The following is a 14,467-nucleotide window of genomic DNA, read 5'->3' as shown; positions in this document are numbered from 1 at the left end:
AGTCTACTCGTCCGTTCCTTTGACAGGGAAAGAGAGAGAGAGAGCAAGTAGTGCAACAAGAGCGAAAGCGTGCCGACACGTACGGGTCTGTTTGGCTCGCGGTGGTTATCCAGGGTAGAATAGATGGTCCAATGACTACACACGTGGCAACCGTGTGCGTCTGCATGCAAGGCTAGGCTCTCGTTCTAAGGACTCCAACGGGAGGACGAGCGACCGTTTGTGTCTATCGCCGAAAATGCGTCCATAATACATTCCACCGGGGGATCCATAGTGACTGGGTCGTCCGCAGCGACCCAAACCGGCCAGACGCATATTTGCGTCTGGGATGCGTCGCGGCGGACGCTGCGCGGACGTCCCAAGTGACCGCTCGCTTTTTCACCGCGCCCGCCTAGCAGTGAGCCTGTATGGAGGGCATCGCTTCCGCGGCCAGCGCTTTCGCGTCTGCGCCGCAGCCTTCGCCATCAATGTTCCAGCTGCCTCTTCTGCGCGCGCACTGGCGGGCGGCGGCTGGGCTTCTGCGCCGCCTTCAATGGCATCATTTCCCGCGTGTGGTCGGCCTTAAAAGTTGACTGGCATCGTTCCAGCCATCGCACACACCTCCACTCCCACCACCACCGCGCGCCGCCGCAGCACCATGGGGAAGAAGAAGAAGAACAAGAACGACTTCGAGGCTTTCGACAGCGACACCAAGAAGGCGGAGCGGCCACATAGGGTGTCGCTGCCCGTCAGCGTGGCGCGGCTGATGCACGCGCACTGGACGCCGTGCGACGGCTGGGGGACGTGCACATGCCTGGCGGCTGAGCTACCTTCGGGTGCCCATCCCGCCCGTGCCTGCGCCCGTACCTGCCGCCGGACCTCCTCGCTGATCCCGCCTACGCCATCGACTCCGACACCTGGCGCACCTTTTGCGAGTCCGAGAAGGATTCGAGGAGGAGGGCGGGCTTCCTCGGCGACAGGGACTTCCCCTTTGACCGTCCAGCCTCTTCGTCGAACGCGGTAGGCGTCGGCGCCTGCACAGCACAACGACGACGACCACGACCACGGGGACGACGACGACAAGGACTACAGCGAGGTGCTGGCCTACCACAACGAGGAGGCCAAGGACGACAGCGACGACTACGTCATGTGCATTTTCTAGGAATGGCAGTTGGCCATGGCGGAGGGCTGGAAGTTTGAGTACCCGGACAACGTGACGGACGACGAGATCGCGAGGCTCGACGTCCTCGTCTCGGAGGTGGACTGACCGGTGCAGCCGCCGCTGCCCTGGTACGCCACCGGCATCATGCCGCCGGGCCTCACAGAGGAAGAGCCTACGACTTACGCTCCAGGACTCGGCCACGCCACCGGTTCAACCGCCGCCTCCACCTCCGCCGTACAACCGTGGGGGCCTCCACCTCCACCATCGGCGTGGGCTGCTCAACCTCCTCCGCCGGAGTGGGCTGCTCCACCTCCACCACCGGCCTGGGCTGCTCCACCTCACGCACAACCACCGGCCTGGGCTACTCCACCTCACGCACCACCACCGGCCTGGGCTGCTCCACCTCCACCACTGTCGGCGGCACCGGCGTATGTTCCGCCGCTTCCCAACTGGCCGTGGGTGGTACTGGAGCTCGTCGTGATCGACAACGACAACGAGAACCAGTAGGCGCGGGCGTTTTTGGATTTATATTTTCCTTTCTTTTACTATGTAAATTATATTTTCATGTTAAAAAATGCAAAATTGAAAATAAATGTGTCGTGCCGCTGGAGCCGCCACCCCCTCCCCTCCCCGACGCAAACGGACGCGCGGACGCACGCGATTATTTTCGACGTCCAAAATATATCGCCCCGTTGGAGATGCCCTAAAGCAGGTATTTGGTGGCGGCACCTTCTCAGTAGTGCGTACGAGTTCGCATCTTCCAGGGGAGGTCACTCCTCCATCAAAGCTTCCTCTGCTCACTCCACCTGGGATGCGATTGATCCAGTACGGCCGGGAGAAAACAAGCAGTCCGGTCGTCATCGCTGACGCATAAGTATGCCATCCATCCCGGCACAAAATCAGGCCGAACTTAAACCTTGTGAGGCATCGAGACTGGCTTTTCAGAACCTGGGTGCATATGAACTTACTTTTTAAAAAGTTCCGTTTGTGATGTCAAAACATGTTTTAAAAATCGAAACACAAAATGATTTTCCAAATGATCTCAAATATGTGCCCTGGACATGAGTTTCGTGACGAAAAAACTTTTTATTTGTCTTGGCAAAAAAGTGAAATTTTGCAGGGCTATATAGCAATATATATGTGACGTATTTTGTCTTTTTTAGATTCTGAAATAAAAAAGTGGTTTCTCAGCGAAAACTTTGTACGCACACATGAAACATGTGTACGTACCCGGTTATTTTTATTTCAATTTTTTTAAAACATTTGGAAAATACATTTTCAACCTGGGTTCACATGCACGCAGGTTCAAACCGGACTATTCCGTGAGGCATCGTACTACGCTGACACACAGACGCTCACCCACTCCCATTCCATCATGGCATGGAATCGACAAACAGCCAGCTTCTTTTTTTATTTTTAAAGGGAAATCGACGATGCATCCGTTTTTCTAAAAAAAAAATTTGATGTAGGTTTTTTTGGGGGGGGGGGGGGGGGGGGGTGGGGGATTTTGATTGAGCTCGACATAGGCGAATAGTACTATACAAGAAAGGAGACATGCATTACTGGGCCAAAGTCTTGTCCACGAGCTCTCACCGGGCCAAGAGATAAGTATTGTATGGCAACCAGGTTCTAGCCCAATACTAGGTATGTTCGGCTTGGGCCGATTGATGGAAGGCTACGGGTCATTTTCATGATTTCATTTATGTAGACCATTGCTCTCGCAAAAACACAATTCATCTAAAAAATAACTTCGCTCAAAAAAAAAATCTAAAAAGTAACCATGTACACTTCGCCAATGGGTGTCCAAATGGGATACGATAGGAAATAGAGGCAACTTTTTTTCATCAGGTACAAAATAAGTTTTTACAAAATCCGTGGATTAATTGTTTGACACACAGCACTCGTAAGGCACTACAAGAACATATGTCATATCCCGGCGGAATTTTTCAACATCGTATGATAAATGCACCAGTTTTCTACCCAATCGATTGATCTATCTTGACGAATAGCAAGGGTGCTAACATGTATGTGTCATGGCAGAATGCATAACGGCATATAATGGTGTCGTAGTACGTGGTGAGCATGAACGGCAAATTGAAATGCCGCGGTAGAGGAGGGAGATTTATATTAGTGTGTCATGGATTGTACGCGATGTTTACATTGGATCCTACACTGACAAATGGTCGAACATCGTTGTGCTAATTAACTTGTCAAGCGCATCTCACTAGCTGGTGTCACCCACCACCGTCAAGTCATTTCACTACGACTATACACCACTCTTCCTTTCGTTTATTGGGCGAGTCGCGTGCTGTGGCGGTGGTGATCTCACGATGATGCAGATCGATAATGAAAGTGAATGCGGCGGCTGCATTGCATGTTACCTTCAACCTTTCTCAAAATGGTTTTTGAAGTCTCTTCCGATCAATGTTGGGCTTTTTGGTCTCACAAACAATTTGTAGTTTTCTCAAGCCCTCGCGATCAGTAACGACTGCTACAATGTTGATGTGGACATAGATACCTCGGATATGAACAAATACATTATAGGTGGATAATTTTATCAGGTGATTTCTAGTATTGACTCTAAAATATATTATTTAATTATTAAAAATAAAGTTACTACATATCCATATATTATATGCATATACACTCAAGGTCTACATATAATACGAGTTAAAATACAGGAACAAGACAAAGTTTACTTAAGGAGAAGTGTGTTCCAAGGTCGGTATGGATCCGGCCACTCACATTCAGTTGGACTCCTCCATCTTGATTCCTCCGATAATTGGGTCGTTCGATGTGCCATATGTCTCAACACCATCTATGGGCTACCCGGGCTTACCGAAAATGAGACCCTGGCGTGGTATACCTAGTTAACATACTCATGACACACATATAGGTAGTTCAATAACGACTACTACAATGTTGATGTGGACATAAATACCTCGGATATGAACAAATACATTATAGGTGGATATTTTTATCAGGTGATTTCTAGTATTGACTCTAAAATATATTATTTAATTATTAAAAATAAAGTTACTACATATCCATATATTATATGCATATACACTCAAGGTCTACATATAATACGAGTTAAAATACAGGAACAAGACAAAGTTTACTTAAGGAGAAGTGTGTTCCAAGGTCAGTATGGATCCGGCCACTCACATTCAGTTGGACTCCTCCATCTTGATTCCTCCGATAATTGGGTCGTTCGATGTGCCATATGTCTCAACACCATCTATGGGCTACCCGGGCTTACCGAAAATGAGACCCTGGCGTGGTATACCTAGTTAACATACTCATGACACGCATATAGGTAGTTCAATAACGACTACTACAATGTTGATGTGGACATAAATACCTCGGATACGAACAAATACATTATAGGTGGATATTTTTATCAGGTGATTTCTAGTAGCGACTCTAAAATATATTATTTAATTATTAAAAATAAAGTTACTACATATCCATATATTATATGCATATACACTCAAGGTCTACATATAATACGAGTTAAAATACAGGAACGAGACAAAGTTTACTTAAGGAGAAGTGTGTTCCAAGGTCGGTATGGATCCGGCCACTCACATTCAGTTGGACTCCTCCATCTTGATTCCTCCGGTAACTGGGTCGTTCGATGTGCCATATGTCTCAACACCATCTATGGGCTACCCGAGCTTACCGAAAATGAGACCCTGGCGTGGTATACCTAGTTAACGTACTCATGACACACATATAGGTAGTTCAGCGCGTTGATTAAAATAGATTAGAGGTAGTACAATATTGCGTTATATTGGCACTGATCTATTATCTCTGGCTAATGTTTACTGTAGATGTACTAATATTGTGTTATATTGACATGATGTGTATCTCTAGCTAGTCTAGATGTACAAATATGTTTATGTTAGAACTATTTTTGCTACATGTTTCACATATTTAACTATACATTGAGATTTTATAATAGGGATAGAATTCCGAGAACACTGCATAAGAAGACTTGGTTATCTATCTTATGTCGTGATCTGAGGACATGCTAAGATCACATAGACAAAGACATTACCAAGAGGGAAGGTGTGTGACGTGGTGCTTCTGCTAGTATAGCATGACAGGATCGCGAGGGCTGGCATGTGGTTATGGAACCACCTCCCAAGTAACAAACAAACACGAAAACCGCGGACAAGGTTCAACTAAAAGGCTACAAACCAGGGTCTTGGGTAGACTTTGGCAGATCTTTTCAAGGGAACATATCTAGAAGGCAGAGACGTAACCAAGATTAATGACTCATCGTATAGCTAGCATCGAATGCATGTATGCAAGTGTTGTATCAAATCTACATTCAAGTATAATGAAATTTTGGTACTGTGTTTCTGTGAAATGTTGCATGTGTTTTTGATTGCCATGAACACACACGGTAGAATACATAACACCGTTTGCAACATGTCTCGCATCAACCTTAATTCAAGCCAAGAATCGCATTCCCGCCTCTGCACAGACATGGCACATGCGTGCATACGTGTGGGCCTAATCAACCTCGCTGGCCCACACTGCTTAGTCACTGACGAAAGGTATCCACGGAAGACAAACTCTATCGCTGGCCCACCTGTCAGTGGCCGTAACAACCTGTTGACTACTCCCTTGATCCCTTCCTGGCTCATAAAGCACCCTGAGAGCCTAACCGAGCGGCGCCCCGGACGATCGTACGCGCGCGCGCCGGCCGGCCATGTCGTCCACAGACGGCGACGACGAGCCGCTCGTCCTCCTTCACGGCGACCTGGACCTGACCATCCACGAGGCGCGCGGCCTCCCCAACATGGACGTCCTCTCCACCCTCATCCGCCGCCTCTGCATCCGCCGCAGCCGCCGCCGTCTCGCCACCCGCTCCGTCCCCGGCGACGACGCCGAGACCGACGCCGACAGCCCGCTCCACCGACGCCAGCCGCACGGCCACCGCATCCTCCCCACCTCCGACCCCTACGCCGTCGTCGCGCTGTCGCCGCCGGACACCACGCTCGCCCGCACCCACGTCTTCCGCAACTCCGAGGCGCCCGACTGGTCGGCGCGCGTCCGCGTCGCGCTCGCGCACGTCGCCTCGCGGCTCGTGTTCCAGGTCAGGGACTCCGACCCCTTCGGCTCCGACCTCATGGGCGCCGCCCACATCCCCGCCGCCAAACTCCTCGACGGCGAGCCCATCGTCGGCGAGTGGCTCCAGCTGCTCCGCCCCTACGGCCGCGGCCCGCCCAAGCCCGGATCCGCCATCCGCGTCTCCGCCACCTTCACCCCGGCGACCCTGTACTCCCGTCGGCGCCACGGCGTGCCCGCGTACTTCCCGGAGCGGCGCGGCTGCGAGGTGAAGCTGTACCAGGATGCGCACGTGCCAGCCGATGTGCCGTCCTCGTACGAGCGTGGGCGGTGCTGGGAGGACGTGTGCATGGCGGTGCTGGGGGCTCAGAAGCTGGTGTACGTCGCAGGGTGGGCCGTGGGCGCCAATGTCAGGCTGTTGCGGGAGGACATGTCGCCGGCCATGGCGGAGAAGGCGGCCGAGGTCAGGGCGCTGGCCGGCGTGTCGGTGGATGCCATGACGCTCGGCGAGCTCCTCAAGTACAAGTCGCAGGAGGGCGTTCGCGTCTGCCTCCTCGTTTCCGAACACCATAGCGCTCCACATCATAGCTTCTTCCTAAGCACGGTACGTTACATTCTTATCCGGCCTCTCACACGTTGGATCTCCGATATTTCGTAAAATTTCACTCATCTCATGTACCAAGAAAATTGGATCTCCGTCAGATTATCTCAGTGACACATCATGAACTGGAACTAGTTCAATCGTAATTCAAACCTTTGCCAGATTTATTTACTCAAATCTGTAGTGGATTTCAGTTGAATTCAAGTGGAATTTTGTGACATTTGCTAAACTAACCTTAATTTCTGAAATTAGTGGTCATTAATTTCAGTGGTACCAGAACAGTTTCCAAGACAAAATTTTGGGAACACGGTTCTTGTATATAACAAAGTTGTGTTGAGTGTAGGTACAACTCGGTAAAATCAGTCGAATACACCACCTTTGGAATTTTGAATTAGAATACTGTGAGCTAGAGTTCTAGGTATATTTTAATAGTACTTCCTCCATTCCAAATAAGTGTCGTAGTTTTAGTTCATTTTAGTTCAAATATGATAAAAATAAACTAAAACCACAACACTTATTAATCATACATCGAAGGGAGTAATAGAATTGTAAACACAAAGAAATTAACACGAATCAACCTGCAAAATGATGTTATGTATTTTCGATACAATAAAAAAATATGAATAATGTATGGCCTTGTTGAATACGATCCTGAAATTCCCTACGTATTGATTATAAATCTCAAATACTCTAATGGAAATCCTTCGATATATACATGAGACCCTTTGTGTGAGAGCTCAAATGCTAGGATTCGGGCCCGTCGTGGACATAAAGGAGGTGTTTTGTCTTTTTATGTATTTTATCCAGGGAGGTGTGATGCAAACTAGTGGTGAAGATACCAAGAAGTTCTTCAAGCACTCTTCGGTGATCTGTATTCTCTCACATCGCTACCCTAAAGGAAAGCTCAACATGGCAAAACAGAAGGCAAGCTAAGATACCATATTTCACTCTTACACGCTCTATTAATATAATTCTTATTTATTACTAACTATAGAATGCTTTCTTGGGACATGGATTATAGTAAAATGAACAAAATAAGATTTCAACATGATTCTACCGCAGCAAATGCCTTTTAGCATCATCTTGAGATATTTTACACCCCTTCTTTCTTTATGTGTCTATATCTTCTCTATCCATGCATGGATACATGGATAGACTAAGAAGAATCATTGTGGTGAGATGAGTACTAGAGAGAAGTTGGGATGATGTGTTCTATTTGATGAGATACCATCTATATGAGATTACTTAATTAATTTTTGGATATTCAAGTCTTTGGTCACTCCGGCAATAATTAACATTGATTAATGTTGATACATAAAATTGTGACTTCAAAAACTCAATCACCACACTTCTGGTCAAAAAAAATAGGAGAGATATTTTACACACATGCAGGATTTAGGCCCACATGTATATGCACGCCTTAAAGTCACTGATAATCTAACAAACCAATATAATGTAATTGTGTTAAAAAGCTTAAAGTTTCATCCAACCTTTTTAGATGCAAGGCCAACCATTATTAATTAAAGTTTTGAAATGTCAACTGTTTCTTATTCGAGCTAATACACACTGGGGTTAAGAACAAGAAAGTTCCAGCAATTATTTCGGCGGTATTGTAAGAGAGAGAGAACATGGCGCGCTTCTATTATCGCACCATGTAATTATTAAAATTTTCTATTACACTAAATAAATATTTTTGTTGTAATATTCTAAATACAAGTTTATTTGGGATATAATTTGAAACACGGTGTTGCCAAGATGGGTTTTATAAATTTTAATAGTATATTACAACAAAAGTTGCATCGATTGGTTCTTATTTGTTACATTGCCTCTTAAAAACCTTTCACTACATCGTGTCCTTTGGTTCCCCCAAAATAAAAATAAAACACATCTATGTACATTAATTGGTACCTCATGTAAATTATAGTCAATATGTTCTTTTCTTATATAACATCCTCTAATATTTGATTGAAATATCTTATTCGAAGTGTCTAGACTATATGGTTATATATGTCAGATATAAATAACATGGAAATTCTACATGGTTCATGTATTTTAAATATTATGTAAATCTGGATTTAAAATGAGAGCTGAAGTACGCCTAAGAAAGTGCGCATGGTTTCATAGCTTAAATAGAAGCAACTATATATCAAGACACTTGATTTTGTTAATTATAAAGCATCATATAAAATAAACTTTTCATATTCTTGAAACTCTATGTGCTTATATAGGTGAGATTAACATGGTCACCACATTGATATTTGACAAATATAGATCCACCCATTAGGGGTGGGGATCACTTCACTGTTGCCTCCTCCAACTTGGGGCTCCAGTGCGGAGACCCAGGATCAAATTGTCAAGGGTAGACCTAGGATCCCTTTGTTCTTCCCCAGCTTCCTCATGCTCCATGAAATCATTCAGGGCTTGTTTGATTCAAAAGTTTTCTAAAGAAATCTTCTAGGCTTTTTACCCATAGGAAATTTTTCTATAGAGATTATTTGATTCAAATGATTGAACCCTTCAAAAAATTTATGGATTGCTTTCTCATAGTACAACCCTATATGATTTCTAACAAGAGGTTACACCTCTTGGAAAAGTTTCTATGTGTTTATGACAACTATGATATTTCTAAAAAAACAATTTATGGCTTTCCTATGCTACCATCAAAATACTAGTTGTACCTATTTCCATAGGTTTCTTTCCTATAGGATTCAAGGGGGCATGTCATAGCAATCCTCTATTTTTTCTATTCCTCCACTTTTCCTATGAGTCAAACAAGCCCTCAGTGAGTCATGTTATCCGTGAAGTCTCTTGCATGATTGAACGGAGAAACAATATACTTGGATCCGACAACTGATTAGAGGACTGGAAATTGATACATAATTATAGTAAACTATACCATATGTCAAATAGAAATTTTTAAGAGTAAACTTTGGATGAAATGTTTGACCCTAAATATCAAGCCCCATTGTACATAGTTTTTGAGTTGGAGAAGAATCCCAAGTAAGACTCAAATAAAGAAAAAGAAGGCAGAAGAGTTGAATATTAGTTCAGCGGATGAAAAACTTGTCAGCTGGAGATTTAGAAGATAACTATGATTACCACTCTCATGTAGATCCTTACTTTCCTGTTTATTTTTTTTTGGATTTATAGGTAACATAAATATACATATAATTTATTGTTGTCGGTTGCATACCGAGAATAGGTCTATGTCTTTTGCTAATTCCTAAGATGTCGGTTGTTTATCTATTCGTTGTCGATGTTTTAACACAAAGTTGCATTTTATTTTGCTTCTCCTAGCAGTATTACCAAAATATGCAAGTTGAGTGTCATGATTATGCAACTCCCGTATTAGCATTGTATGTTTAAAAATATGATAACTTTTGTTTTCATTTAATCTATTTCTTATTGTAAATTAATACATTCTAACTGTTCTATTTTTTCGTTTTGATCATGTTCTATTCTAAATTAATAAATCTAACTATTCTTTTATTTCAAGTATGTTTGATTTTTTTCTTGTTTTATTTTCTTAAAATTTAGTGCCATCTTTAGGATACAACAGTAACGAGGACTACTTGAGATTAATTATACCTTAGTCAAAACTAAAATCATATGTCTGAATTTAGCAACCCGCTAATGCATTGTCTAGTACTAGTGTTTTTGTCGGGATTAGAGGAGACAATTCCTGCAGGGTTAGAGCATCTCTAGCAGAGCCCGTAAATACGCGAACTGAAAACGCGGAGTTCAGTTCACTGAACTCGTATTTACGGATCGAAAAATTGGTGGCGCAGAGCGAAAATTGTAAAACAGCATATTCCTTAAATATTCCATATTCCTATTTTTTTTTCTGTTTTTTCTTCTTCCTCCCGTGCAGTCCCCAGCAACCAGCACGTCCGGCCCGGCCACCGTGCCCCATCGGCCACCGCCGCGCCCGGCCCCGCCTCGCGCCCGCCGCCCCGCGCCTTCACGGCCGCGCGCCGCTCCGCCCCGTGCCTTCCCGGCCGCGCCCCACCCCCGCCCGGTCGCCGCCGCTCCCGGCCCCGCCTCGCGCCCGTCACCCCTCGCCCGCACGGTCGCGCCCCCTCCGCCCCTCGCACGCACGGCCGCGCCCCCTCCGCCCCGTGCACCGCCCGCCGCGCCCCCGCCCCGCCCGACCGTCGCACGCTCGGCCGCCGCTGCCCGCGCCTCCACGGCCGCGCGCCGCTCCGCCCCTGCCCGGCCGAGCCCCGCTCCGCCCAGCTCGGCTCCGCCTCCGCCGCGCCCGACCTGTCCCGCCCCGCCTCGGCCTGTGCTGCCTCGGCCATCCCCGGTCTTGCTTCACCCCGCCCACGCAGACTCACACCGGCGCGAGCTCGCCGGAATTTGGTCGGACCGGCGAATTTGGTAGGATTCCGGCGGCTGTACCGGCGGAAGTAGTTAGCTCGAGCTGAAATTGCAGCGCGCCACGAATAGGGGTTCGTGTTCGGTTCATTGTTTCAGCCCCTACAAATACGAGGCAAAGTTGGGTTTTCGGTCTCGGCCTGAAAACTTTTTTTTCGATTTTGGCTCGTTTACGGTGACTAATCTGCGCCATTTTCTAAACGGAACCTGTAAAATGGCAGTTATTTTTCGGTTTTGCCCAGTTTACGGGCTCTGTTAGAGATGCTGTTAGGGTGAAACCCCGTTTCACTCAATCATGTCAAATCTCCACTTATCTCTAATACTCAATCCGCTAGGGTACGGTAGTTGTATTGGGTCATGTGGAAAGTACACTATGGTTTGGAAAATTCTTGAAAAAAATAGATTTAACGGACACAATGCACCAAATTGGGAGGGCTAGCGTATTTGGGTCTTGGGGAAAATATGAGGAAAAGTGAGGATTGAACTGACACAATACACTAGAGCCAAACATTCATTTTGATATTCGTTGGAATTTTAGGTTAGACCAGGACCATCTCTCCACCAACGCTACAAATACACTAATGCCAACAGTGCCTAATTGTTCATGTACAAATAAGTTAAACCAAAACTGTAAATAAATTATGGGAAAGTTGTAAGAGAGCAGGTGTTTAGTGCACACCTATTTTTTTGAGTTTTTCTTTTTCTATCTCACAAACTATATAAATTATGGATTTGAAACTTAATTTGCTGGTAAAAATAATTCGGATTTTTTTAAGCAATTTAAAATTTCACAATTCTAAACAAATGTATTCCTGATCGGTGAGACGTCTCCGGCGTGCAGGTGGTGGGCACGCCATACGCACACAACCAGAAGTGCATCCTCGTCGACACGCCCGCGTCCGAGGCCACCCGTCGGATCACGGCCTTCCTAGGCGGCCTCGACCTCGGCTGCCGGCTGCTACGACACCCCGTCCCACGGGCTCTTCGGCGACCTGGACACCGTCTTCCGCGGTGACCTCCACAACCCCACCCTCGGCGATACCGATGCGAACGACGGACCCGGGCAGCCATGGCACGACATGCATTGTCGGATCGACGGCGCCGCCGCGTACGATGTCTTGGAGAACTTCGAGCAGCGGTGGCGGAAGGCTACCGCCAAGCACAATCATTGGAAGGACGACACCCTGATAAAGCTGAAACGCATCCCCTGGATCCTCAGCCCCGCCTCAGGAGCCGCCGCCGACGCGCTGCGCGTCCTGCCGGAGGATGACCACCGGTGCTGGCACGCGCAGGTGTTCCGTTCGGTAGACTCCGGGTCGGTGAAGGGGTTTCCGCGTTCCTGGGAGACACAGGACATGGCGGCACGGCACCTGCTCTGCGATAAGAGCTTGGCGGTGGAGCAGAGCATCCACACGGCGTACGTTGCGGCGATCCGCGCCGCCGACCGGTTCGTGTATCTCGAGACCGAGCGGTTCGTGGGGTCGTCGTACGCGTGGCCGCCGTCGTGCCGGCACCCGGGCGCTGGCAACCTGGTGCCGATGGAGATCGCGTTGAAGGTGGCGAGCAAGATCAGCGCCGGCGAGGCGTTCGCTGCGTACGTGGTGCTGCCGATGTGGCCAGCCGCGGAGGGCCCGCCGGGGTCGGCGCCGGCGCAAGAGGCCCTCTTCGGCGGGCACAAACGATGCGGATGATGTACGAGGTGGTCGAGGAGGCGGTCACCGCGGCGGGGCTCGCCGGCGGAGCGCACCCGCAGGACTACCTAAACTTCTACTGCCTCGGCAACCGCGAACCGGCACCGCCGCCGTTGCACGGATGGACGTCGGAGACGGCAGCGGCGCTGGCACGGAGGCACGGGCGGTTCATGGTGTACGTGCATTCCAAGGGGATGATCGTGGACGACGAATACGTGCTCCTCGGCTCCGCCAACGTCAACCAGCGCTCCCTCTCCGGCTCCCGTGACACCGAGATCGCCGTCGGCGCACACCAGCCGCACCACACCGGCGCCGGAGGCCGGCGGCCGCATGGGCAGGTGCATGCTTACAGGATGTCACCGTGGGAGGAGCACCTGGGCGGGCTGACTCTCCCGGAGATGGAGATGCCGGAGTCGCCGGACTGCGTGCGGCTGGTGAACCGGGTGGCGCGGCAGAGCCGGGAGAGATACGTGTATGAGGGGGAGGAGGTGGAGAAGATGCGGATGCGGGGGTACCTTATGAGGTACCCGGTGGAGGTGAGCGCCGACGGCAAGGTCGGGCCGCTGCCGGGACACGAGTTCTTCCCTGACGTTGGCGGCAAGGTCCTCGGCTCCACCAACAAGCTCCCCGATCACCTCACCATGTAGCATTATTCTACCGCCTTCTACATGACTACCTTGTAAACACTACGCTAGATCTAGATCGGAATCAACATCCCAGGGAGGAAATTCTAGAGTTCGAGCTCGTTATCCTCCCAACCACCCCCGAGCAGGTCCACGGCAACGCCGGGCAAAACATACGAATGGTCCTCGACACCGATCCCGATACAACGATGCCTCGCTTAAATTACAACCCTCCACTCTTCTGGGCCTACTGGACCCAGTCACCACTGGCTAGCCAATGGGGTGTCTTCTTCTTCCTCGTGGGCCGCCCTTCCTCTGCACGGCTTGGCCCAGCCGTGTCCGAGTCAACGCCGCTGGTACCAGGTGGAGCTCGGTCGTTGACAATCCCCCTCGCTTGAATACCTGCTTGACCCCAAGCAGGAGCAGCTGGAAACTGTTGTCGGAGCGACTCCACGTCCTCCCAGGTTGCTTGTTCTTCAGGCATGCCACTCCAGTGAATGAGAGCTTGCGGCACCGTGCGAAATCCCACCTGTCGCACTCGTCGTCCCAACACAGCGACAGGTATCTGCAACATATCTGTAGGAGAAGGAAGTTGGGGCAATACCTGCTGGTTCGGTCCGATACAAGGTTTCAATTGGGAGACATGGAACACGGGATGCACACGACTGGACGGTGGCAATTCCAGCTTGTATGCCACTTCCCCCACTCGCTCGACAATCTTGTAAGGCCCAAAGAACTTGAATGCCAGCTTATGGTTTGCTCGTTTCACCACCGAAGACTGAATATATGGCTGCAGACGAAGAAAAACCTCATCTCCCACTGCGAAGACGCGTTCCCTGCGATTCTTGTCTGCCTGGGATTTCATACGCTGTTGCATGCGCAATAAGTGCTGACGAGCAGAGGCCATAATCAGGTTGCGCTCCGCCAACCAGTGCTCAATATCCGACGATGCCAC

General features: G+C 48.6%; 1 pseudogene; it reads left to right on the top strand.

Annotated features, from left to right (window-relative positions):
- Positions 1-5,861: 5,861 nt before the first annotated feature.
- On the top strand, positions 5,862-13,536 carry LOC124689350 (annotated as a pseudogene).
- Positions 13,537-14,467: the final 931 nt, after the last annotated feature.

The sequence above is a fragment of the Lolium rigidum genome, chromosome 2 (assembly GCF_022539505.1).
Source record: "Lolium rigidum isolate FL_2022 chromosome 2, APGP_CSIRO_Lrig_0.1, whole genome shotgun sequence".
NCBI lineage: Eukaryota > Viridiplantae > Streptophyta > Magnoliopsida > Poales > Poaceae > Lolium > Lolium rigidum.
Note: the sequence above shows the minus strand (reverse complement) of the source record. Positions and strands in the feature narration are given on the sequence as shown.